The sequence below is a fragment of the Ambystoma mexicanum genome, chromosome 4q (assembly GCF_040938575.1).
Source record: "Ambystoma mexicanum isolate Mex_15411 chromosome 4q, UKY_AmexF1_1, whole genome shotgun sequence".
Taxonomy (NCBI): Eukaryota; Metazoa; Chordata; class Amphibia; order Caudata; family Ambystomatidae; genus Ambystoma; species Ambystoma mexicanum.
This window is the reverse complement of record NC_090928.1, coordinates 1270987342-1271011195: the sequence shown is the minus strand read 5'-3', so window position 1 is coordinate 1271011195 and position 23854 is coordinate 1270987342.

The window sequence follows — 23854 nt, the reverse complement described above, 5'->3', positions numbered from 1 at the left end:
AGAGCATCGTATTGAAACCCTAACTGGACACATAGTCCGGCTGAGGCCTTACAGGATCCCGGAGGCCCGAAGGTTGATCATTAAGAAGGAGATCGAAGAAATGATTAGGCTGGACATCACTAAACCGTCAACCAGTGCATGGTGTTCTCCAATCGTACTCGTACCCAAGCCAGACGGGGCTGTACGATTTTGTATGGACTTTAGGCAGCTCAACATGATATCACACTACAAGGCCTATCCCATGGCCAGGATGGACGAACTGCTGGAAAGGCTTTGTGCTGCCCGTTACCTCAGTACCTTGGACCTCACCAAGGGATACTGGCAGATCCCACTACGGGAATCTGACAAGGAAAAGACGGCCTTTGCTACGCCCCAGGGGCTCTTTCAGTATAAAGTACTACCATTCGGGTTGCATGGGGCTCTGGCCACCTTCCAGAGGCTGATGGACGTCCTTCTGCAGCCCCACGACCAGTACGACGCAGCCTACCTGGACGACATCGTGATATACAGCGCATCATGGAGTGACCACCTGACCCATCTACGCGAGGTGGTCTGCACCCTGACCCAGGCCGGACTCCATATCAACCCAGGGAAATCGGTCCTAGGGACCCGGGAAACCAAGTACCTCGGACATATAGTCGGTGGCGGTGTGATTCGACCACAGGTGTCCAAAATCGAGGCTATTCAGGGGATCCCAGTACCAAACAACAGGAAACAAATAAGGGCCTTCTTGGGGTTTATAGGGTACTATAGACGCTTTATTTCCGGTTTTTCTTCCCTGGCTGCGCCGCTGATCGAGGCGTTAAAGATCGGGGGTTCCCCAGACCTGTCGACCAATCACGCAGCCATACTGGCCGTCGAGGAGCTGAAGCGCAGTATATCATCCCACCCGGTGTTGGTATGCCCTGACTTCCGGAAGCATTTCTTCCTGCAGTCGGACGCCTCTGGCATGGGGTTGGGGGCAGTCCTGACGCAGGTGGTGGACGGGTTCCTGCGGCCGATCTGTTTGTGAGCCGGAAGCTCCTTCCGCATGAGTTAGCGTATTCCACGATAGAAAAGGAATGTCTTCCCATCAAGTGGGCAGTGGACACCTTACGATATTACCTGCTGGGGAGGAAGTTTACGTTGTATACCGACCATGCACCGCTGCAGTGGTTGGCGAGACACAAGGACACCAACCAACGGGTGCTGTGGTGGTTCCTGTCCCTCCAACCCTTTGACTTCGTCACCTTACATAAACCTGCCAGCTTCCAGCTGGTGGCGGATTACTTGTCCAGGTGTTCGATCCGGCCCGACCGGCCTGGATCTGTGGTGGGGGTATGTGAGGATGTGAGCAGGGTGGCCGACGGGATGCGGGACACCCGGGCAGAGGAGCCCGCTGTACCGCAGGCATGGGTAGCGCAAACGCTGCCAGGAGTCGCGCTGACGGGGGTGCCGGGGAGGCGTCCCTGTTAACGGGAACGCCTTGTCGGCGTTCCGCGGCGGTGCCGGCTTTGCAGCCGCGGCACCGGATCCTCTCAGCGAGGCCGGCTTTGCAGCCGCAGTGCCGGGTACTCCCACGAGGACCCGGGCCACTGGCGCTGCGGCTGAGCAACCCGGGGACACGGCGTGCATCGGCGGCCAGCGGCGGCGGGGCTTGGGAAGTCGAGAGCCCGGCTCGTGCCGACCGCTCGGCGTCGGAGGAGCGCCGTACACGTGGTCAGGAACCAGACAGTGGGGGCAAACCAGAACCCCCTCCTTACCTCGAGCAGGGCAGACCCCTAGCAGCAACATAGGGCCTCGAGCAGGACGGGCCTCCGGGGAGCATGCCTCAAGGGAGACACTATGTTGGGGGGGGGGCGGAGCCTGTGGAGAGGGCATGTGTGTAACCCTCACCTGATTCCCACGGAGGCGCCGACCTGTTCTGGACTGCTATGACCTCTTCTAAGGTGATGCGCAGGACTCGGAAGACGGGCTGGACCGGACCCCCAAACCTCGCCTGTCTGGCCCGTAGAAGAATCGTTCTGTAGATGGAAAAGGGGATTAACTGTCTGCTGGATAATGTGTCGGATTCCCCCCTTCCCCCTCTCACACTCCTCGAACCCCCTCCGCGATTCCCCGTAGAGTCTCACCTTAGAGTCTGAAAGGACGAGCTCTCCATCCTGCTTCTGATGCAGGGGCGCGTTGATTTCCAGTTACTTCACTGGATCTCGGGTTTGGTGAGTATTCAACTCCGCTTGACTTTTCCGATATGAGGCCGTAAGTATTCAGTTGCAAAAGTTCAAGCCTTAATTGTCCGTTATCCTTTTCTCTATTTCAGATGCAGGAAGAAGAATCCGCGTAGAGGAATGGATTCGCCGAAGGTAAACTCTGGTGAGTCTTTTTGATGGATGGTTCCCTTAGTGATCTTGCTTTCACCCACTAATGCGTGTGTCTTTTTCCCCTTAGGGGCCGGGGTACGGAAGTGCCAAAGAAGCGGCGCCGACCCGAGGTGAGGAAAGATTGTCCCAACAATAATCAGGTAAGTCTTAAGGTGGAAGAATCAGGCCTTCCTCAATCTGTTCCTTCGCTCACCTTTGTTTTGTCTCTTTTTCTCCTTAGGCGCTGAAAGGCGGCGGATGGTGCCAATAGTCGCTGAAGAGCCCGAGGGTGCCTCGTGAAGGTGAGTGGAACGCGGCGCTGCAGCGAGCGATGCGCTTCCTAAAATAATGTCTTTTCTCAGGATCGTCGGAGTGAGGGTTCCGGACTCCATATGGAGGTAGGTAAAGTTCAATTATTCACCTTTCTCTCCTTTCCTTCCTTTTCAGGTGTTCCAGGTTGCAGGCGGGCGTGGCTGGAGCCAGGATGCAGGAGCAGACACAGTGAGCATCCAGCTGCTAGATGCAGAACAACCCGAAGCGTGAGCTGCTGTCTGGGCGTGGTTTAAACAGCCCCCAAAGTAGTTCCAGGTAAGTATTCTTCCTCAGCCACGCCCGAGTGGTAAAATAGTCCCATAGGTAAAATAGTCCCTTTCAGACCTCAAGGAGGTCTGGATCCGGCAGCATGGTCTGCATCAGGTAAGTCCATCCAAGCACTCCCATAATGAGCCTGGCGCCTATGGTGCCAGGACTGATGCCTTCTATGAGCCTGGCGCCAAAGGCGCCAGGACAATGTCCAAAGAGCCCCTATAAAGGGTTGCTGGGTCACTCCCTGGGGACATGATGTCTGCTTTCGGGGACGCTGGGCCTGAACTGGCTTCCCGGGAGTAGGCATCATGACAGTGTGTCAGACACGACCCAGGTGGGATAGCGACCAGGGAGTGGCTGACAACAGGGAGGGGGAGCCGGGTCCAGGCAGCCAAGGGAAAGGAGGAGGAGGGGAGAGGGCAGCTCTACTCATAGAGGGTGGGTGCCTAGGGTCCCCACCAATCGGAAAGGGGGGGAGGGAAGTTGTCCCTGATTGGCCCTCTTTCCCCTCCAAGCACCGGGTATAAAGGGGACTGGCCTAATGGCAGTTTTGTTGCTTTTTGCAGGGAGAAGGAGAGGAGAGTGAGAGCAACTGGTGGGCCTATCCGGGTCCGTGAGAACAGGAGACACTTCAAGGGGAGAGGAACTCCTGGTGCCTTTTACTCACAGTGAAGTAACTGTGGGACAACCTGGAGTCCAATCACTGTGGTTAAGACATTACATTTAACCAGTGTGTAATAAAGGTCTGCAAAACTCCACATCGGCTACTGTCCTGATTTCCACAGAACTACAACGGTATTTATATACTGTATTTTAATAGGATATCCACTATAATATATATCCCATTATATATCATATATATCCTCTATATTTACCAACTTTTACCTTCTTTGTAGGTGACTCCGCCCCTTTTCCCCAGAAACCCTTATCTACTGACGCCCACGCGCATCTGCGCGCGCGCGCACCAAGTACGCGCTCTAAGTAGCGCTGTTTGCTGTTAGCTGGTAGCTGGTAGCTGGTTGTCAGTTGCTACCAATAACTCAAAATCCTGCGAAAGGGAGGGAACTCGGAAAGGGAGCAATTAATTGTTGTTCATTGTCTGCCCGGTTACATATCTATTCACCCATTTGTTTGCTGACTCTGCTACCTATATATGTGTTGTGGAACTGGTTAGCATACACACTGCTTCTATTCTACTATTGTCAATGTGCTTATAACCTTAAAATCAAAACGGCACTAACCACCATTACCTCCGCTTTGAGCTCACTACGTTGAGCAACTGTTGATGCAAATATGGCAAGCGGATTAAGAAGTGTCAAAGGCAAACTACTCACCTCTTTCCCGCTCTCAGCCAGTAACATAGACTCGCTTGTATGCCTTGGGAAAACCGCATACATTGAACCAGCAGCTTCTGAAGCTCACGCTGTGACACATCTTAAAGAAGAGTTACCCACGTCCTGTCCTGCTGCACATACTGTTCAAGTACATGCGTAGGGAAATTCACCGATCCCCATACACCCTCAGTCTCACATATCTTCTGTACCTCCTATCTCTCCTCCCTCCATTAGCCCCGAAGTACGTAAGGCCAATGACGACTTCAAAAGCTGTTCTGAATCACCTCTGGCCCTCGAGACTGATAAAAGGCAATTTGATCTAACAATGGAGAAAATGGAGGCGTTAGACAAGGCTGTTTGTCGCTCTATTGGCACCTTGACACCAATAGTATTTAATTCAGTAAAAAAGCGCATGGCCTTTCAATCGGACTTACCGCATCACTCTAAAAGTCTCTTGGATATCAATATTGAACTTGTTGATGATATAAATAAAGAGCAACTTCCATCGCAAATCACCTTTTCTCCTGAACCAGTGTTAACATATGACAAATCTGCTCACCTATCACCATCTCGTGACGAGAGTCAAATACAACATTCCCCTGGTTCCTTCCCTGTGATTATTCGGATCTTAGATTTAATTGACAAAGGCCATGATCTGACTCACCTTGAACTGAAGGACATTAAATCAATGCTCTTACTCATGTCCTCAAAGATGGATCGCATCGAAGGGTTCATTATAGCAGCCGAAACACTAAAAAATCTTAAACCAGAACCTACTTTGAACCATTCATCTGTGACTAATCCGATCCTGAAAAATAAAAACATCCAGTGTTGTCTTGATCAAACTCCTATATCTTCTTTATCCACCATGGAAGCATCGATAAATCCTGTTATATGCAAATGTCAAAATCTTTCAAACGAGCTAACAACAGCCATAGAAAAAATGAATACTATCATAACACTATATACCCCAATAGCTACATGTTCCAAAAATGGCCCTGATAGCCCAACTGCTCTGCTCAAAGTACTTGAACAAATGCAGTCAGACCCACAGGAACACCCTCCGACTGAGAAGCCTTCCGGTTTTATGTCTCGGAGAGCTAAAAAACTCCATCAAAGGGCTATTAAAAGGAACGCTAAAAGAAGAAACGGTGTACTAACGAAAGGCTCCGACTTACAAACTGATCCAATTAATCAGCCTCCATCTATCTTTGTCAAGTCAAGAAGCCTTAATTTTATCTATAAAACCTAATTTGAAACTAACCGATGAACCAACAAATACTTCAAAAATGTCAACGATGACTGCTAAAGTAAACTCTCTCAAAGAAATTAAACCTGTTGATTCCGACAGTAAAGAAATGGGAACAAATCTTAATGAGTTTAACGACGTACCAACATCAACTAAACGAAGAAATAAAAAAAATAATGCGATGTCAAAAAATTCACCGGTGTGTTTGGAGCCCCCAAATGAGCAGGTCTCGACACAATTGACGGGAGTTAAATCGAACCTGGCTAATTATTTCCCAATATGTGGCAGAATTCGAGCTACCCGTCATGACGATACTCTGCCTTTGGATCCTTCAATCACTGTAATGACAAAAACCTATAGTGAAGCCTGCACAAACAATTCTAATTCCGTTCCAATCTCTACAGGAATAACCGACCTCCCTAACATCATTGGTCCTACGACCATAGTAAATGGACGAGAAAATGAGCTACCTGCACCTCCACTGTTACCAGCACAAATACCATCCTTACATTTGAGCAATGCAAACTTGACTAGTATCAAGCTACCATCATCTGCTCTTTTCGAGCCTATTATTGAATCCAACTGTTCCATTATCGGGACTGGTAAAATAGATCTCTCCAGTATAGCTCGACCTGAGGTAGTAGTCAATGGCATAGGAAAGGTAACATTAATTTCATTGTTACCTTCCATGGACTCACTTTCTCTGATCACAAACAATCAGGATCTGCATATTGCACTTTCATCCTCTGATCAGAACTGTACACTGGTGCATGGCCTTCCGGTACATGGATATGTTTCAGAACCTCAAACTTCTACAATGCTAACTCATCACGACATCCTAGACATCCTGAGGAAAGAACTCTATGAGAGATCTCTGAAAGCTAATCCTGATAACGAACTACTAAGTGGAAATTCGATCAATACGACTAATCACGTACCTTCTTCTGATAATGCCTCTGACCCTCACATAAAATCATTTGATCGCATACTTGAAAAGACAGAATACACTATCACAGAAAAACATCATATTATAGGATTCGAAGGAAAGCGTGACTTACTTGGCACAAATCGTATTAACCGAGCCTTCCTCTTGACACTCTTTAGTCGAATCCCCCAACTACAGATGTTTAAATCAGAAGACATCCTGAGAGTATCTTTATCCACAGAAAACAACTACCGTGCTGTGTGTTACTTGTCCTCTGAGGCTGTCAAGAAATACCTATGGTTTAATAGGGAAGGCATCAAAGAAGAAGGACTTGTTCTAAATTCAATGGAAAACGAACAAGAAGCAATGAAATTCATTCAGTATGAACGTTCTCAGGCTTTCATCTCCGATTCACAATCTATTGCACGATCTAAAACTAATGAGGTTGGAAATGGAGCTATTAATGAACTTCTAATTAAAGCAGGCATTTCACATGACCTCCCGTGGCTTGCTCCAATGCTTAACTCTTTCTTCAAATCTAAGGACTCATTGTCTACATCGTAGCTCCCGATAAAAACTTCCCTATCTTTTCAATCTTGGAATTCGTGTGGACTCCTCAATCTTATGAAATGGCATTCAATGTTAGACTGCCTTAATCGTCCATCAATAATAATGATCCAAGAAACTATGAAAACCACTGCCTTTTGTCTACCTGATTATACAACGTATTGCATCCCTGCCATACGAACCTCCGTTGGTCGCCCCTCCGGAGGTATCTTGATAGCAGTAGACAATGCCTTAATGTTCAATTCGAAAATTGTTTGGACGGCTAACAATCTGCTTGCGATACTGCTAGAGACAAATATCCATGGTATAGTTACTTAATTGTTATTACAATATATTGGAATCCGGTCCATACTTCGATTGAAGAGATGATTGATATAGTTGAGAACGGTTTAGAATTCGTAACTCATGAATATGAAAACATTGAAATAATACTAGGCGGAGACTTTAACTGTGACTGCAGGACTAATAATGAGTTTAGCGGCTCTACAAGCAACTCACTATCGATACGTAGAGGCACAATATGGCGGACCTTTTTAAAAGATTGGGATCTGGATATTATTCCACCTGATCAAAAATCAAATTGGACCACATGGTCAAGAAATGCAAAAACCTCCACGATTGTTTTTATAATTGTCACTCACAGTTTGCTTATAACATCACTACCTCTAAAAATCACTAAGATGCCATTTGGAGATCACGCACAGCTATTGGGCAATCTAAAACACAACTTCTCCATCACAGCATTTGATCCTTCTAATATGCTGTGCGAAATAGATTGTCCACAAATCTCCCTTAGATGGACTCAAGCTCTATGCAAACAATTCATACAATATGTAAAGTTGGTTATTGCCAACCGCCACATTATTGAAGGAATCTCTGTGAGCGCTATCGAGCAGCTTTATGCTGAAATAATCCATGCAGCATTACTACACTTCGGTACAAAAAAAGTATTGTCATAAAAAATCGGCACCTATTTGATCCCCTCTGTAAAACACAGAAGCGGGAAAAAAATAAGGCCCTAACAGCTTTGAAAAAAAACAACGAACTCCTCCGTGAAATGTATTTAACACAGCAAAATCGTATTGTAGCTTCATACAAACAAAATCTAAAACAGATAAGGTTACGAAGAAACAATGAACTTAACTGTAATCTTATTAGAGCCATAACAGCTCACGACACACGAACCATCTGGTGAACAATTAAAAGCAATAACGCCCAAGTGTCACTCTCAACGCCCAACACTATATCTGAATCGCCTTGGCACTCCTATATCACAAATACATTTCGGATACCAGACCAATTTTTAAATATTTCCACTACTTCACTAATATATCAAGATCTTCCACGTTTAAACTGGACTCTTGCCGATATTAAGGGGGCTATATCCAAACTTACCTATTCTAGATCAGCTGGTCCTGATGGCTTCCCTCCATGCCTCTATAAAGCGGACCCGGATCTATGGGCAATGATCATAAATATCAAATTTCAGGCCATTCTTAACTCGGGAATAATTCCTGCTTCATGGCTTTCAGCTAACATCATACCGATATTTAAAAAGGGAGATGCTGCCCTGCCACAGAATTACCCGCCCATTGCCTTAATTGACACTATAGCGAAACTGTTTGCAATTCTCCTTCTTCACTATCTTGAAAAACATATCGAGATGCACGAACTATACTCCAAATAACTAACTGGGTTCAGGAAAGGAATGAGCACCTCGCTTAATGCCATGATAATGGCACTTGCCATCGCAGGAGCAAAAAAAGCATCATCAAATCCGATTTACATCGCCCTCATCGATATGTCTTCAGCTTTCGACACTGTGATACAGAACTTATTGTGGGCTAAACTAACTGAAATGGGAATTCCTCCGGTGCTAATTTATTGGTTTATAGCCCTACACACCAATACTTCTTATAAAATCAAGCTTACTTCAGAAGGGCGTACAACTAAACCTATCACCACTGAAATAGGCTTAAAGCAAGGTTGCAATTTAGCAGCTACCTTTTTCAATCTATATCTTGCAGATCTTGACAAAGGATGGGATGCAAAAACTGTGTTCTCTGTGAAAATCGGCCTTATTCGTTTAAAATGGCTCGCCTTCGCAGATGATATTATACTATTTGATCCCACTCCGGCGGGCCTTCAAATTAAACTACGGTTATTTGAAGAATTTGCAATAGCACATAACTTAACGCCCAATCCTGCTAAAACAGCAGTAATGAAATTTGGCGTCCAGAAGCGAACTGGAAAGTTCCAATGGCATATTATTCGAACTAACATCCCCTCTATTGTAGAAACGATCTACCTAGGGTATTACTTATCGGAGAAAAATTCCATCAAATTGTGGACTGACCATCTAAATAATAAAATTAGACCACTCGCATCGCAGTTAAAAGTAATATATGCAAAATACTGCAAGTTCTCACTAACTCATTTTATTGAGTTTCTTTCGTTGAAAATGGAAAGCGTTATCCTCTATTCGCTCGATATATGTCTGGTTGAAATGGGTACGAACTTGGACCAACTGCAAGGGACAGCCTTGAAACGTGCTATGTCCCTTCCAATGTCATTACCCAATGCAGTTCTAAGGCATGAGCTGGGTCTAGTAGCGTTATCCACCTGCTGGAAATGGCGACTCCTAACAAATTTTGCGAAAATTATCTATCCTAGGGTGAACTCCCTATATGTTGAGATGAAGCAAACAATTGATCTAATGCCAACGACCTCGATGGTCCAATATTTGTCAAGAATACATGTTATTCTCAATGAGGCCAATATCACAGTGGATGACGTTCATACTAGACCTGCATATGCTAAAAAAAAGCTGTTTGAACTTGATTGGTGCATAACCATCAATCAAATAGGATCTTACAAACTCTATAAGGAATATTACCTATTCACACGAAAACGTATACCGAGATATGATCACATTATGTTATTTCCTTGTAACCATACCCGTAATGTCTTCCTACGGTTCAAATTTAATCTGTTAGATACCAAAGAAAGAATTTCGAATTGGGCTGGTTACAAGATGAATGTTGTAAATAAGCATTGCAGATTTCCTACGTGTACTGAAACTATCAAAACACTAAAGCATCTGATTTTATACTGCCCTCATTTTAAACATCAAAGAACTGTTTTACTTATGGAATTTGTAAATATCAATTTTACTGATTGCTTAGTATTTCTTTGGGCCAGAATGATGCAAGGCAATCATAAACCTCTTATATATGCATTAACAAGTCTATGTAAATCGATAGAAAAGGAACTAGACAACTATGCGAACATCATTGCTTGATAAACTAAATAAGCTAATTCACCAATTCAGGCGAAGTGATATACTATCGATGTTACATTCCAAAACTGTGTATGTTTGTATCTTTATTCCTTTCCCTTTTTCTTTCTCGTTTTCTTTGCAAAGTTAAATTTTGTCCCTTGTTATAGGAAATGTCTTATAATGAAATTTTTATTGAATGATGATTTTAAATTATTCAGGTGTTAAGTATATTGTAATGTTTATTTAACATTCTTATTTAATATTTTTATTTAACATTTCTATTTTGTAAAGATTTTGTTACTTTGTAATAGAATCAAGCACAAATTAAAGAATAAAATAAAAAAATAAAAAAGAGGAAGGAGAACGAGATTTCTCCCAAGTCTGAAAACTTCCAGGCCCGGCAAGCGTAGAGGTCCACTTGTCGAGCGAAAGGAAGGAGCCACAGACCTTGCACCTTGCCCTGCCTGTGATTTTGATCAGTCACCAACACCCGTCTCGGAGGCATACTGTGGTGGCATGCATAGACAGCGGAGCCGTTGGTAACTATATAGACCAAGACCTGGCAACAAGGATGGGGCTTCCCTTTTGTCAATAAATGACAACCGAGAAGGTCACCACTGTCGATGGCACCAAAATATCTTCAGGTCCTGTGATGCAAAGCACAGCGGAAATGACCCTTCTGTGTCAAGACGGACATTGGGAAGCCATCGCTTCGACCTTATCAAGGCCCCTCATTTCCGGGTGATTCTAGGGATGCCATGGTTGGTGGCTCATAATCCCAACATCGACTGGCGTGCAAAACATCTGACCTTCTCCAACGAATGTGCTCACACGTGCTACCAGGTGGAAATGTCATTGTCAGATCTGAAGGAACTTGTCCAAAGTAAAGAGGCAATGGTACTTGGCTTAACAAACACGTTACCAAGCAAATATCAAGATTATCAAGACGACTTCCAAAAGGAGCAGGCCAATACTCTACCCCTCATATGCTATATGACTCTCAGATCGACCTCTGGCGTGCAAATCCCATGTAGTCGGATTTACGCACTCACCGAACCTGAGAATCTCCATTTGAAATCCTATCTGGACCAATACCTAGCAAACGGTTTTATCCGCCCATCCAATTCTCCGGCAGTTTCACCCCTCTTCTTCATACCCAAGAAGGAGGGGGACTTGAGAACGTGCATCGACTATCGAGCATTAAACCAAGTGACAGTAAATAAACGCTATCCATTATCCCTTATCCCAGAATTGCTGGACCAAGTCAAGGATGCCCAAATCTACACTAAATTGGACCTCAGGGGGGCATACCATCTCGTGCCCGTAAAGAAAGGAGACAAATGGAAGACCGCCTTTCGTACCAAGTATGGACTGTATGAATATCAGGTGATGCCCTTTGGGCTTTGCAACGCTCCCGCAGCGTTACAGTACTTCATGAACGACATACTGCGTGAGCTGATCGACGTGTGTGCCCTGCTTTACATCGATGACATCTTGGTGTACTCCACTTCTAAGCAGGACCATGTCAGGCACGTTCGCTCCATCCTTGAAAAACTCTGGCAGCACCAGCTATACGCCAAACTTGAAATAGCTCCTTCCATGTCACCGAAGTCGAGTTGCTTGGTTTTATCCTCACTCCCAGAGGTGTCCGGATGGACATGCATAAAGTGGTGCCATTCTTAACTGGCCATCACTGTCATCAGTCAAAGGTATTCAGAGCATGCTCAGCTTTGCAAATTTTTTTCGCCGATTTATTCTGGGTTTCTCCCAGATTGTACACCTGATTACTTCTTTATTACGTAAAAACAAACATTTCCAACGGACAGATGAGTCAGAAAAGGCCTTTAAAGAACTCAGGAAAAGATGTACCTCAGCCCCGGCGCTGCTACACCCCCGCCCAGATCTTCCGTACGTAGTGCAAACCGACGCCTCCAGCATGGCAATGGGGGTTATTCTCTCCCAAAGAGATCCCGAGACCGGCCAGCTGCACCCTGTGGCCTTTTGGTTGTGTAAGTTTTCTACGCCCAAGCTTAACTATGCAATAACAGATAAGGAACTCTTAGCAATCAAAGCGGCCTTTAAGGCTTGGCGACATTATCTCCTAGGTGCCAGACATACCATCACGGTAATCAGAGATGATCATAATCTGCAATACCTTCAAACAGCAAAGGCTCAATCATCCCGTCAACTCCGATGGGCCTTATTCTTTGCAGAATACGATTATGTGATCACGTACCGTCCTGGAGTCCGGAACGGAAAGGCTGACGCCCGGTATGGGTATCGATGAAACGCATATTCAGCCCCAGACCCTGTAGCCATTATTACGGGTGAAAGACTACTAGGGCTTGCGACAACGTTGTCTCTGGACGATCTCCAAGAAGGAATTCAGCTCCTAATGAACAACGAGGCTTTACAGGAATGGACCACCCGGAGTGAACACCATACGACAAGGAACCAGCTCCCATACTTCTGAGGACATCTACATCTACCGAGTAAGACATTACAGGAACAAGTCATTTCCAGCTATCACGATTCCCTGGTAGAAGGACATCCAGGAATTTCCAAGACCCTAGCTAAGGTAAAAAGGAACTATTGGTGGCCGACCTAGCGAAAAGACATCTGTGTGGCTTTTGTGCACAGAATAAATCCCAGAAACAAAAACCTGCAGGCCTTCTACAGCCCTTGGAAATTCTGCCCGCACCTTGGCATACACTCTCTCTCGACTTCATCACAGAACTGCCTCCCTGGCATGGATTTAACACCATCTTGGTGGTAGTTGATCTATTCTCCAAAATGGCCCATTTCATTCCACTCAAGGGCATACCAACCGCATCCAGTTTGGCAAAGGTGTTTTTAGAGCAAATCGTACGATTACATGGTTTTCCGTCCATCTTGATCTCAGACCGAGGTAGCCAGCTTATTTCTAACTTCTGGAAGAAAAGTTGTGAAATTGCCCAAATTGATATCCGTCTATCCACTAGTCACCATCCCCAAACTGATGGTCAAATTGAGTGGACAAATCAGACACTGTAACAATACCTAAGGTGCATTCTACATCAGGTTGAAGGGAATTGGAAAGATGTGCTATGGATAGCCGAAGATGCCTACAACAATTCGCTACACACCAGCACTGGACAGAGTCCATTTTATACCATGTATGGAAGGCATCCACATACTTCCAAATTGGATCCCCCCATGGTCTTGGAAATGCCTGTGGTAAAAACCTTACACACAACCATCACTCAGGCCTTTAAAAGAGCAGCAGAACAACTGGTTCAAGCTAAAGAAAGGCAGAAAAGGTTCTCTGACCAACATCGAAGGAAGTCTCCAGAATACCAAGTCAGAGACGAAGTCTGGTTGGCATCCCGGCTTGTGTCCATAAAAGGAACTCGAACATTTAGTCCCAGGTACCTAGGACCATATACCATCAAAGCCATAATTAAACCTGTGGCTGTAAAACTAGCCTTACCGTCAAATATGCAAATCCATCCAGTATTCCATGTATCACTCCTAAAGCCTGTTCAGCCCGGAACTCGGGTCAAGTCACCACCAAATCCGGGGTTGGTTAACGGAGAAACCGAATTCAAAGTCAGAGATATCCTGGACTCAAAAATCACCAGATCCAAGTTCTTTTATTTAGTAGACTGGAAGAGATATGGCCCTCAAGACAGGACATGGGAACCTAGTGATCACATACATGCGCCACGTTTGGTAAAACGTTTCCATCAAAACCATCCAACCAAGCCAGGACCAGACAGAGGGATCAACCTGAGAGGGGCATTGGGGGGGGGGGGGGGAGTGTTGTCACGGTTCATGCCGCTGACACCATCAAGCATAACAGCCCCCCGACAACAGTGGGACTACAGCCCTTAAAAGTGGCCCCAAAGGCCTTTAAACAACATAATCAGAACTCTTGGGTCAGTCCTGGCGCCTGTGGCGCCAGGCTCATTATCAGAAATAGGACAAGGGTCAGTCATGGGTTTAAACCCCACACGGAGGCCTGTAACACAGTTCTGTTCCTAGAACTGAACTATGCAGACCAGTGTTTTGGGTGTGGTCGGGGTCTTCAGGTGTGGCTGGCTATATAAGCAACACCCAGGCTGGAACACACGCTTCGCGTTATTCTGCACTCCTGCAGCGTAATGCTCACCGTGTCCAGCTCCTGCCTGATCCTGAAGCCACCGATCTGGATTCCATCATCAACCTGGAATAAACAAGAACAGCATTACTAACAACACTTACCTGAGCGCGCAGCGGATCCAGAAACCATACCGCATTTCACTCGCTCACCACCCTGGAACCTCACTGCAACCTGCAAAGGAGGTAGAAATAAGGACATCATTACTAAGAACACTTACCTGGGTAAGCAGCGGATCCTGGAATCATTCTGTTCTTCGCTCGCTCGCCACTCCGGAACATCAAATGAACCTGTACGGGTGAGAAAGAGGAGAGAGAATACAGGTTAGCAAACTTGCAATAAATCCAATGCAGCGCTGTGCTCCACGCATCAACACTTATCTGTAATCTCCACCGCTTGGCGCGGCACGTTCATTTTCATCCGGCACCTTGTCAAGAACTTTAACCGCAACCATCCCTGCAGAGATAAAAGACATTATTAGAGAGACTGCATAGTCGGAAAAGACAACTTCGAAAAGGAGGACAAAATGAAGGGAGGAGAAAGGGACAGATTAGAATCTGAAAAGAAACAATAACTCACCTGAAGACAGCAAGAAGAGTCGGAGTCACAGCCGGTCTGGACCCGATGCATAGGCCCACGTACTAGTGAAGTAACTAGGTCCAACGGAACTCCCGCATTCACAACGCGCCCCTGCACAGAGAAGCAGGACGGAGAGCTCTACGCATATAAACCCAAGGTGAGAAATAACCCCAGGGGAAGGGAATTCGGGGTCAGAGGGAGGTGGGAGTTTCACCCACAGCGGACCTAAACCTAATTGCTCCATTCTCCTGTCATAGGCGCTACCCCCACCAGGCAAATAACGAAGCAGAGAAAGACCGAAATAGCGTGCAGTCGCCCATCCAGCATCGTGTAGCGCCCCCCGTGGATACCAGGTGAGCGTAACACCTTAGGCGTTTTAGGCCTTACCTTACTGGGTCTACCTTCAAGGTCCAAACCGACCATAAGCCCTTAAAGTGGCTTATGCAGAAGAAGGGTGCAAAGCCTAAACTGCTCAGGTGGTCCATTAGCCTGTAAGGGCAAGACTTCACTATTGAGCATAGACCAGGGAAGAGTCATGAGAAATTAGAAGGCCTTTCGTGAAGGTATGTTGACCGTCTGGATGAGGGTGTCAATCTCGTGGGAGATTAGACCACCCTAACCTCAGTCTGTGGGGGGTGACGACTGTGATGCTGAAAATGAATTGGAGGGACAGGGCTTCCATTTCCTTGCACTGTACTCCCTTATCATGTGTGTTCTGTGTTATTTTCTGCACAGGAGTCCAGTGGGACCCCTGGCAGTGCAGCTCTTCCTCTTTTTGATCATGTTGAACAGAGACCATTGGCATACCCTTATCGCACCCATGGTTGGGGGTACAACCCTGTACCCCTAGTGTATGCTATTCGGGCCCCTGTGTGCTGCCCCCACAGCAGGGTATGGGCTGGTGGCAGCTGCATGCTGACTGTGACAGGTGCTTTGAGTATCCTCCATTTTGGGATACCCAGGCCCTGCCATAGGAATCAGTGAATTCCTGATAGAAGGCACGATGGCCTCTGGGGCCTCTTGGTTTCTATTGCCTGTTACCTTGTTTTCCCAATGTCCTGGGGAGCCCTGGCTCTGTCCCTTCTCCTGACTTGCTGTTGGGTGGAAGAACCATATATGGTATTGTGGGGAAGTCAAGGCCAGACTGGCTGGAGCTTTCCCAGTGACTGTATGGTGTGGGTTCTATCCTTGGGGTGGGACTTGTGTGAATAGAGTGTGTGACCAATATGCATTCTATGTTATGGGTGTCTGGTTTCAGTGTGTGTGACACAATGATTGATACAGCCCTGCCTGAAACTGACATGAATGTAGGTTGGTGTGCTGAAAGGCTGGGCGCTTGTTCCAATGCACATTCCTTGTTATGGTTGTCTGGGTGGAAGTGAATGGCTTGAATGCCCGTGAGCCTGATTGGCTGCCTGCCTGCATGAATGCACTTCTGTTTGATTGGCTGACTGAGCTTGGCTTAGCCAGAGTCAATAAGGGACAGATGTGTATATCTGGGGACCTCTTACTTCACAATTTGTTCAGAAGCTGAAGTTAAAATTTGAAGCTCATCCTTGAAGCTCAGCTGGAAGGAGAATTGCTGATGCATTTCCTTTGATGAAATCTAAAAGTTGTCAAGTCTGTCGAGGACTGATCCGAGAGAGGACCTAGCTAGGAGACCTCTCCCCGACCTATGAGGGACCATCATGCAAAACTGATATTCTTCATCAAGGCACCCTGGAAGTCAGTCCCGAAAGGCTGTCGACCGGAGAAGGGGTCTGCCGAGAATCCTGAAGAGGAACGCCGGGACATCGAGGCAATTGAAGTCCATTGCCGCCGACCGGGGTTCAGAAGATTTCCGTGACCACTGGAAGCCAGTCGAGTCGTGTCGCCCAGAAGTGGGGACCGCTTGACGCCGTGCTGCTCAATGAACGTAGCTGCGAAAGCTCCACCTTTGCCTTAGAACATTTGACAGAGGGCTCCCTTGCCATCACTGTCAACCACTTTGTCCCACCGGAGAAAGTCGAGGTCGTCGGCTACTGAGGAAAGTCTGCCGGTGGGTTTCCCGCCACCTGAAGCCACCAAAGACGTCACGAGGACACTCACGGAGTGAATATCTGAGGTTCAGCCCGTGATTGAGTCCCGAGGTACGTGCTGTGGCTGCAGCACTGACAGGGCAGAGGACCGCTGAAGCAACTCACGACACTTGATGCCCGCTGCTGGTCCCACATCCATCACTGAGTCTTCTTTGCAGCACCAAACACTTTGCATCGAGGTGGACCGCACGCCTCATCTTCCCAGGACTTCCGCGAATAACCGCCTAAGAGCACCGCGAAGATCGAAGCTGCTGTCTCGACGCCAGTGTTCTGCTTTTCTTCAACCACAGAAGCCTTTATGGGATATTCTGACTCTCTTGGCCCTGATCGATCCAGGTCTCATTACTCCAAATACAAAGCCCATTGTTCATGGTCCAAGTAAGAGGAGGAAAATAGTTAAGTACAACAAAACTAGAGAATGTTCCTACAAAGCCCATTGATCCTGGCCCCCACCCAAATGTCTGTGACTCGTATCTTAGGCCTTCTCCCTGTTAGTGCACTGTTCGAATAACAAAATAAAAAGTCAATATGTATATTGGAGAGGCACAATGAAGGGAGGGGATTTCTTTGAAGGTGGACCCTTGGGAAAACCTATATGGCATAAGGCAAGTTCACTCCACCCAAATTATATCATGTCACCTATGTAAACCGTAGTTTACTTTTTCTAGCAGACCTTTTTTAGGCTACTCAGTTCTTGTTCATCATTAACTGGATGACACATGCCTGTCAGGACTGAGGGCTGTGGACTCTGGCCCTTTCTGCGTTACTGGAGCAAGGTTGCAGACTTGAGCTCAGTTTCAAAATCCAGCATAAATTGGATAGAACAATGGATCATTGATTTAACCCTGATGTCGCCATGGAGGACCTACACCCCTTGACTGATGGGGAAAAACCGGAAGCAATTTCGGAGAAAGAGGTTCACTCCTCTCAGTATGTAACACATGGCCGGAAGGACATCATTGCATGTCACTTCCATCAACGTAACATCACAGATGAGGCTATAATACCTTTGGTACTCCCCGTACTGAATGAACTACCTGCCACTAATGACCTGAATCTGTTGGTTGACACCTACAATGACTATGACCAAAGCCATAGACACCATTGCCCCGCTAAAACTGCGCAAAGCCAAACCGAGAGCACATTTGAACTCCTGGTTCACCCCTGAATTAAATTATTACGTACAGAAAAAAGAAAACTTGAGACACTTTGGAAAATAACCCCCTCTACAGAAAACAAAACTAATTTAACCAACATCACCGCCACATATAAAAGTGAGATACTCCGCACCAAAAAAGAGAACATTCTACACTAGAATAACCCAGGCAGAATCTAGCACCAAAGAATTATTTAACATCTTAAAAGAATTAGAAAACTCCAATCAACCTGTAGATACCTGCACCAAGGACAAACCTTGGTGCACTAGCATTCAAAATGCTCTCTCCAACAAAATCACAGGGCTCCAGACTAAAATAGCTGACAAACGGCTCCAATTTACCTCTGGCAATCCCTCCACTCCAATCCTGCCATCTAACGCACACCTTAACTCAGGATTCAAATTAAATAACGTATCCATACCCAAGGTACAAAAAATCATAGCATCACTAAAACCATCTAACTGTAAAGGTGACAGTTGCCCAGCTCAGATCATAAAAGATGCAGCTAGAGATATATCTCCTTTTATAAGCAAACTAATAAACGCTTCATTCACTAGCAACTCAGTCGCAAGTAGCCTGAAACAATCTTGGGTTCTCCCACTAATCAAGAAACAAACATCAGACCCCTCTATACCTACCAATCATAGAGCGATCACCACAGTCCCTTTCTTACTGAAAATCTTAGATAGAGTTGCATACTTGCAAATCCAGGATTATCTAGAGACCAATAATTTGTATATGACGGCCTCAGCCACTGCCTACACGGGCAAGCTAATCAGGGCTTGCAGACCCTTACTGTCTCCTAGCAGTTGCCTTATTCTCGCCAGGGCACTTATACAGTTCAAACTGGACTACTGCAATGGTCTATACCTAGGCGCTAACAAATCTATAATTAACAAGCTGCAGGTCCTGCAAAATAATGTGCTCAGAGCGGCATTAAACATACCTAGAAGAGAGCACATCTCAGCAACCATAAAACTCTACAAATGGCTCTCTATACAAGAAATAATTTACCTAAAGACTATCTGCCTTACCTATAAAAGCCTTGAACCACCTAGCCCCAACCTATCTCACAGACAAATACACCATGAAATGAACTACCAGATTCACTAGATCATCTACTAATACATCCTGCCTAGTGGTGCCCAGGTACAACCTAAAAAGAGCAGATGGCACTAGTTTCCCGGTTCTAGCCTCAGAACATCAAAACCATTCAATCCTTTTAAAGATTCAGAAGTCACATCATCACATGGTTATTGAATAAAAACTAACACTATTTACCCTACACCGGACACCACTCTGTACTCCCTTACCCTTATGTACATATCCCCCATACCTTCTATCACTTACCCTCCCTTGCCTCTCACTTACCTTTGTTTCTCATTGTTATTTGAACACTTTTTCTGTTATCTGTCTGTATAACTGTAACTGGGAGGATAGCTCAGCAGCAACGTGCGTGCCTTGGAAGCAAGACGACACAAAGCAATGCAGGTTCGATCCCCGGGTCTGCGCTTAGAAATCTCTGGGTGTTTAAGCGCGTTATAAATACACAACTGAGACGGAAAAAAAACAATTGTGCAACTAAAACCCAACACATTCCTGTAACAGCACCTCGATGCCCGTGGGCTGTGTGAGCATTTTAAAAATGTAAAATTAAATGGTAGAAGAGGAATACAAAGCCCGTGTACTATCTGACCACTCGCCTTTGGTGGTGGAGTGGCGACACCAACCCCCCAGACCGCGGATCCCAACATGGAGACTTAGGACAGAGGCGCTGCAGGATGAGGGGTTCCGGGAGGATCTGAGGGATGCCATTGAGGAATATTTTGCGATAAACACGGGCAGCGTTCGCTCTGTGTGAACACTGTGGGAGGCCTTTAAGGTGGTGGTGCGGAGAGTAGCTATTTCTAAGTCTAAAGGGCTCCAGTGGGGTATCGAGGCGGAACTTCAGGAAACGGAAAGGGAGCTGGACGGCCTCATGCGACACGAGGGTACTGCCTGTGATAATAGAACAAAGATAAAGGATCTACAGTTGACTTGTAATGCACTCTGGGACAGGCTGTGTAGATTAAACTACAAGAAATACACGGCGAGGCTACACGCAGGGGGCGACAAGCCGGGCAGATTGCTGGCCTGGCTGTATAAAAGAGAGACCCCCTGCTCAATGATCAGTGAGTTCAGGGATAAGGAAGGTCGCATTTGCAACACCCAAGAGGGGGTTAACGAGGAGTTCCTCAAGTTTTATAGACATTTGTATGAGGACACAGGGGAGGATAGATGTCAAGATATACAGGACACACTAGAGGGTATAGAACTGCTCACCCTGGACGAACTAGAACATGCGGAGTTAGACGCTCCTGTTACCTCGGATGAGCTTGAGGTGGTAATTCAGAATCTGCCCACGTGCAAGGCGCCCGGGTCGGATGGGTTGCCTAGTGAGTTTTACAAGACATATAAGCAGGAGCTGCTTCAGCCACTGCTTGCCATGTTCAACGAGGCCTATGAGCAGGGGGAACTTCCGTTTTCCCTTCGCAAGGCTGTGATCATCCCGCTCCTGAAACCAGGCAAGCCGGCTGCAGAGTGCAGGTCCTACTGACCCTTGTCCATGCTCAATCAGGACAGCAAGATACTTACGGCAGTGCTGGTTAATAGGCTTAAAAGGGTGATTGGTAAGCTGATACACCCAGATCAGACGGGCTATGTCCCAGGTAGGAATATCACCAAAAACCATAGGAGGTTACACCACATTATTGACCAAACTAAGGGGGATACGGACGAGCTGGCTATTGTGTCGCTAGACGCAGTTAAAGCCTTTGATTCGGTGCGGTGGCCTTGGCTGAAAACGGCCCTGAAGGGATAGGGAATGGGACCCGGATACATCAGGTGGGTCCATTTGTTGTACAGCACCCCAATGGTGAGAGTCAAGACGGGATCCGTAGTCTCAGATATTTGGCAACTCAGCAGAGGGACCAGGCAGGGATGCCCCTGGTCGCCCATGCTATATATATTGGCACTAGGGCCGCTGGCAATATGCCTGCGGCAACAATATGGGGAAGTGGGTATTAGCACAGTAAGTGGGAGACACCTGGTATCACTGTATGCGGATGACATGCTCCTCTATCTGCGTTATCCGGAAGAGAATTTGCAGTATGTGCTGGAGGTGATGGACCGCTACGCCACCCTTTCGGGCATATCGGTGAACCCTAGAAAGTCTAGTCTGTTTCCCTTGGGCAGATACAGGGATGTCCCGACACAGAGGCTGCCTATCCTGCCGATACCATGGCAGACGGAGACGTTTAGGTACTTGGGAATAAATATTTATCACAAGATTGAGGCGGAGCACAAATATAATACGGAGAAAGCAATAGAGGGGGTCAGGAACAGCATGGTGTTTTGGTCTAGATTACCCCTGACTATGATGGGGAGGGCGGCCTTGCTCAAGATGGTGGTCCTGCCTAGACTCTTGCACTTTTTCGTGAATGTTCCATTTTTGATTCCCAGGAGCCTATTTGTGAGGCTTCATAGTGTGTGCAGGGGTTTTGTGTGGGGTAACTCCAGAAACAGGGTGGCCCTGTGGAAACTCCAGAACCCGAGCGATAAGGGGGGCATAGGCCTGCCAAATTTTGAACTCTATTTTCTGGCGGGGCAGTTGTTATATGTGGCCAGGTGGCTGTCGGAGGACAATTCGGCGGAAGCCAGGCTTTTGAGGGGAGACTCGGCCCCATACTTTTTGAGAGAAATGGTGTGGTTGCGGAAGGACAAACTGGTGGGAAGGGGGCGGCTATTGAGGCTGGGCTGGGAGGTTTGGCACAGACATGGAGAATGATGGGCGATTCAGAGCCGCTCTCCCAACAGGCCCCTTTGGTGGCGCTGTGCGGGAGCGACTCTCAATTATTTGAGTCGGTCCGTAGATATTGGGAACCGGTGGGCTTGGCCACCCTTGGGGACATATGACAGGAAGGGGAGGCACTGGACTTTCAGAGGTTGCAAGAAGAGACGGGGGTGCATAGAGGCCAATATATAACCTACGCTAGCCTTATGAAACGGGTTAGAGAAAGATAGCCTGAGACGGTGCTAACTGGTGACCCTGATGCCTCCCCTGGAAACTATGTGTATGATGTTTCGGAGGGCGGGCACGAAATATCGAGGATATACGAGCTTCTGAGAGCGAAGGCTGGGAAGGAGTTGCTCCAGTTGAGACAGGATTGGGAGGGAGAGGTAGGCGGACCTATGACAGACGGGCAATGGGAGGGAGCCCAGAGGTACCATAAAAAGGTGTCCCGGAATGCGAGACTCCAACAACTCCAACTGTATGTTACCCATAGGGCTTATCTGACTCACCGCAAAATTGCAAGGTTTGGAGGCTCGGTTATGCAGAAATGCCCCAGGTGCGGGGAGGTTGAAGCGGGGCTGCTACACATGTTTTGGGCTTGCCCGGAGGTGCACAGATTTTGGGATGAGGTTAAAATGAAACTGGCTGGTGGGGGAGTGGTGTTGGACGTGGGATCAGCTTGGTCATGCATGCTCGGGATTTTCTCCAGACCCCGGGACTCAAAGCACATAAGCAAGATGAAGGATTTAGCTTATGTTCTGGCCAAGCGCAGGATTGCCATGGGCTGGAAAGCGGCCCATAGACCTAGGGTGGAACTATGGTGGGCAGACCTCTTAAGATGTGCAGAAGCGGAATCCGTAGCTTGGTTTGAAGCGGTCACTAGGGGGGGAGGAAGTAGGACCCCTGCTGGCCTGGCGGCAATTGGTGGCCTCTATGACAAACCCTCACCAGGGGGACAACGAATCGGAGGACTCGGATGATGAGGGCATAAGCACTGCGCTACCCGATAATGCTCGTGCAGATGACATGGATGAGCCGGCTCTAGTTTAAGGGGGGGGAGGTTGGGGAACCACACTGTGAGATGCGATGCTTTAATGACACCTCTACATGTTGAAACAGTTGTATTGTGTGGTGTTTTGTTTTGTTTTGAAAATAAAAATAAATGTAAAAAAAAAATGTAAAATTAAATAAATATAAAATAAATAAATGCAACTACTGTATAATTGTAACATAACCACCTCCTTTACCTAGCGCCCAGATACCTATGGGTCAGGCGCGCTATATAAATAAAATAAACAAATCTATGAAGAATGAGACAGAAACAAGTATTGAAAAAATTTGACTTTTGTTTTGGCGGGTGGATAAGCGTGCCAGAAGACCTAGTGATAGTGTTCTTCCATCTTCCCTGTTCAGATAACCAATGATCTATAAAGGTAACTGTGGGCTGGATGGTGGGTCACTTTAGTTAGGTGAATCCTGGTAAGATGCAGAATGCTGTGTTTCCTTCACTTGCAAGCCAATGAATACATCTCTTATGTTTACCATCACTCAAAATGAAAGTGGGTGCCGAGTTTCTGTGCCACTTGGTGACTGTGGCTTAGGCCTGTCACGCAACACAGGTGCAAAGCTGAGTTTGCAGACAGCTCAACCTCAAACGCTCCCATGCATGACTGACAGAAAAAGTAGAGTGCTGGGTATAAAACTCAGGGGTATTGGGGAGAAGGACGATCGTAAGTGGTGCGCTTGTGTGGGCCCTTAAGTGGAGCAGAGAGATTTTCATGATGGTTAAAG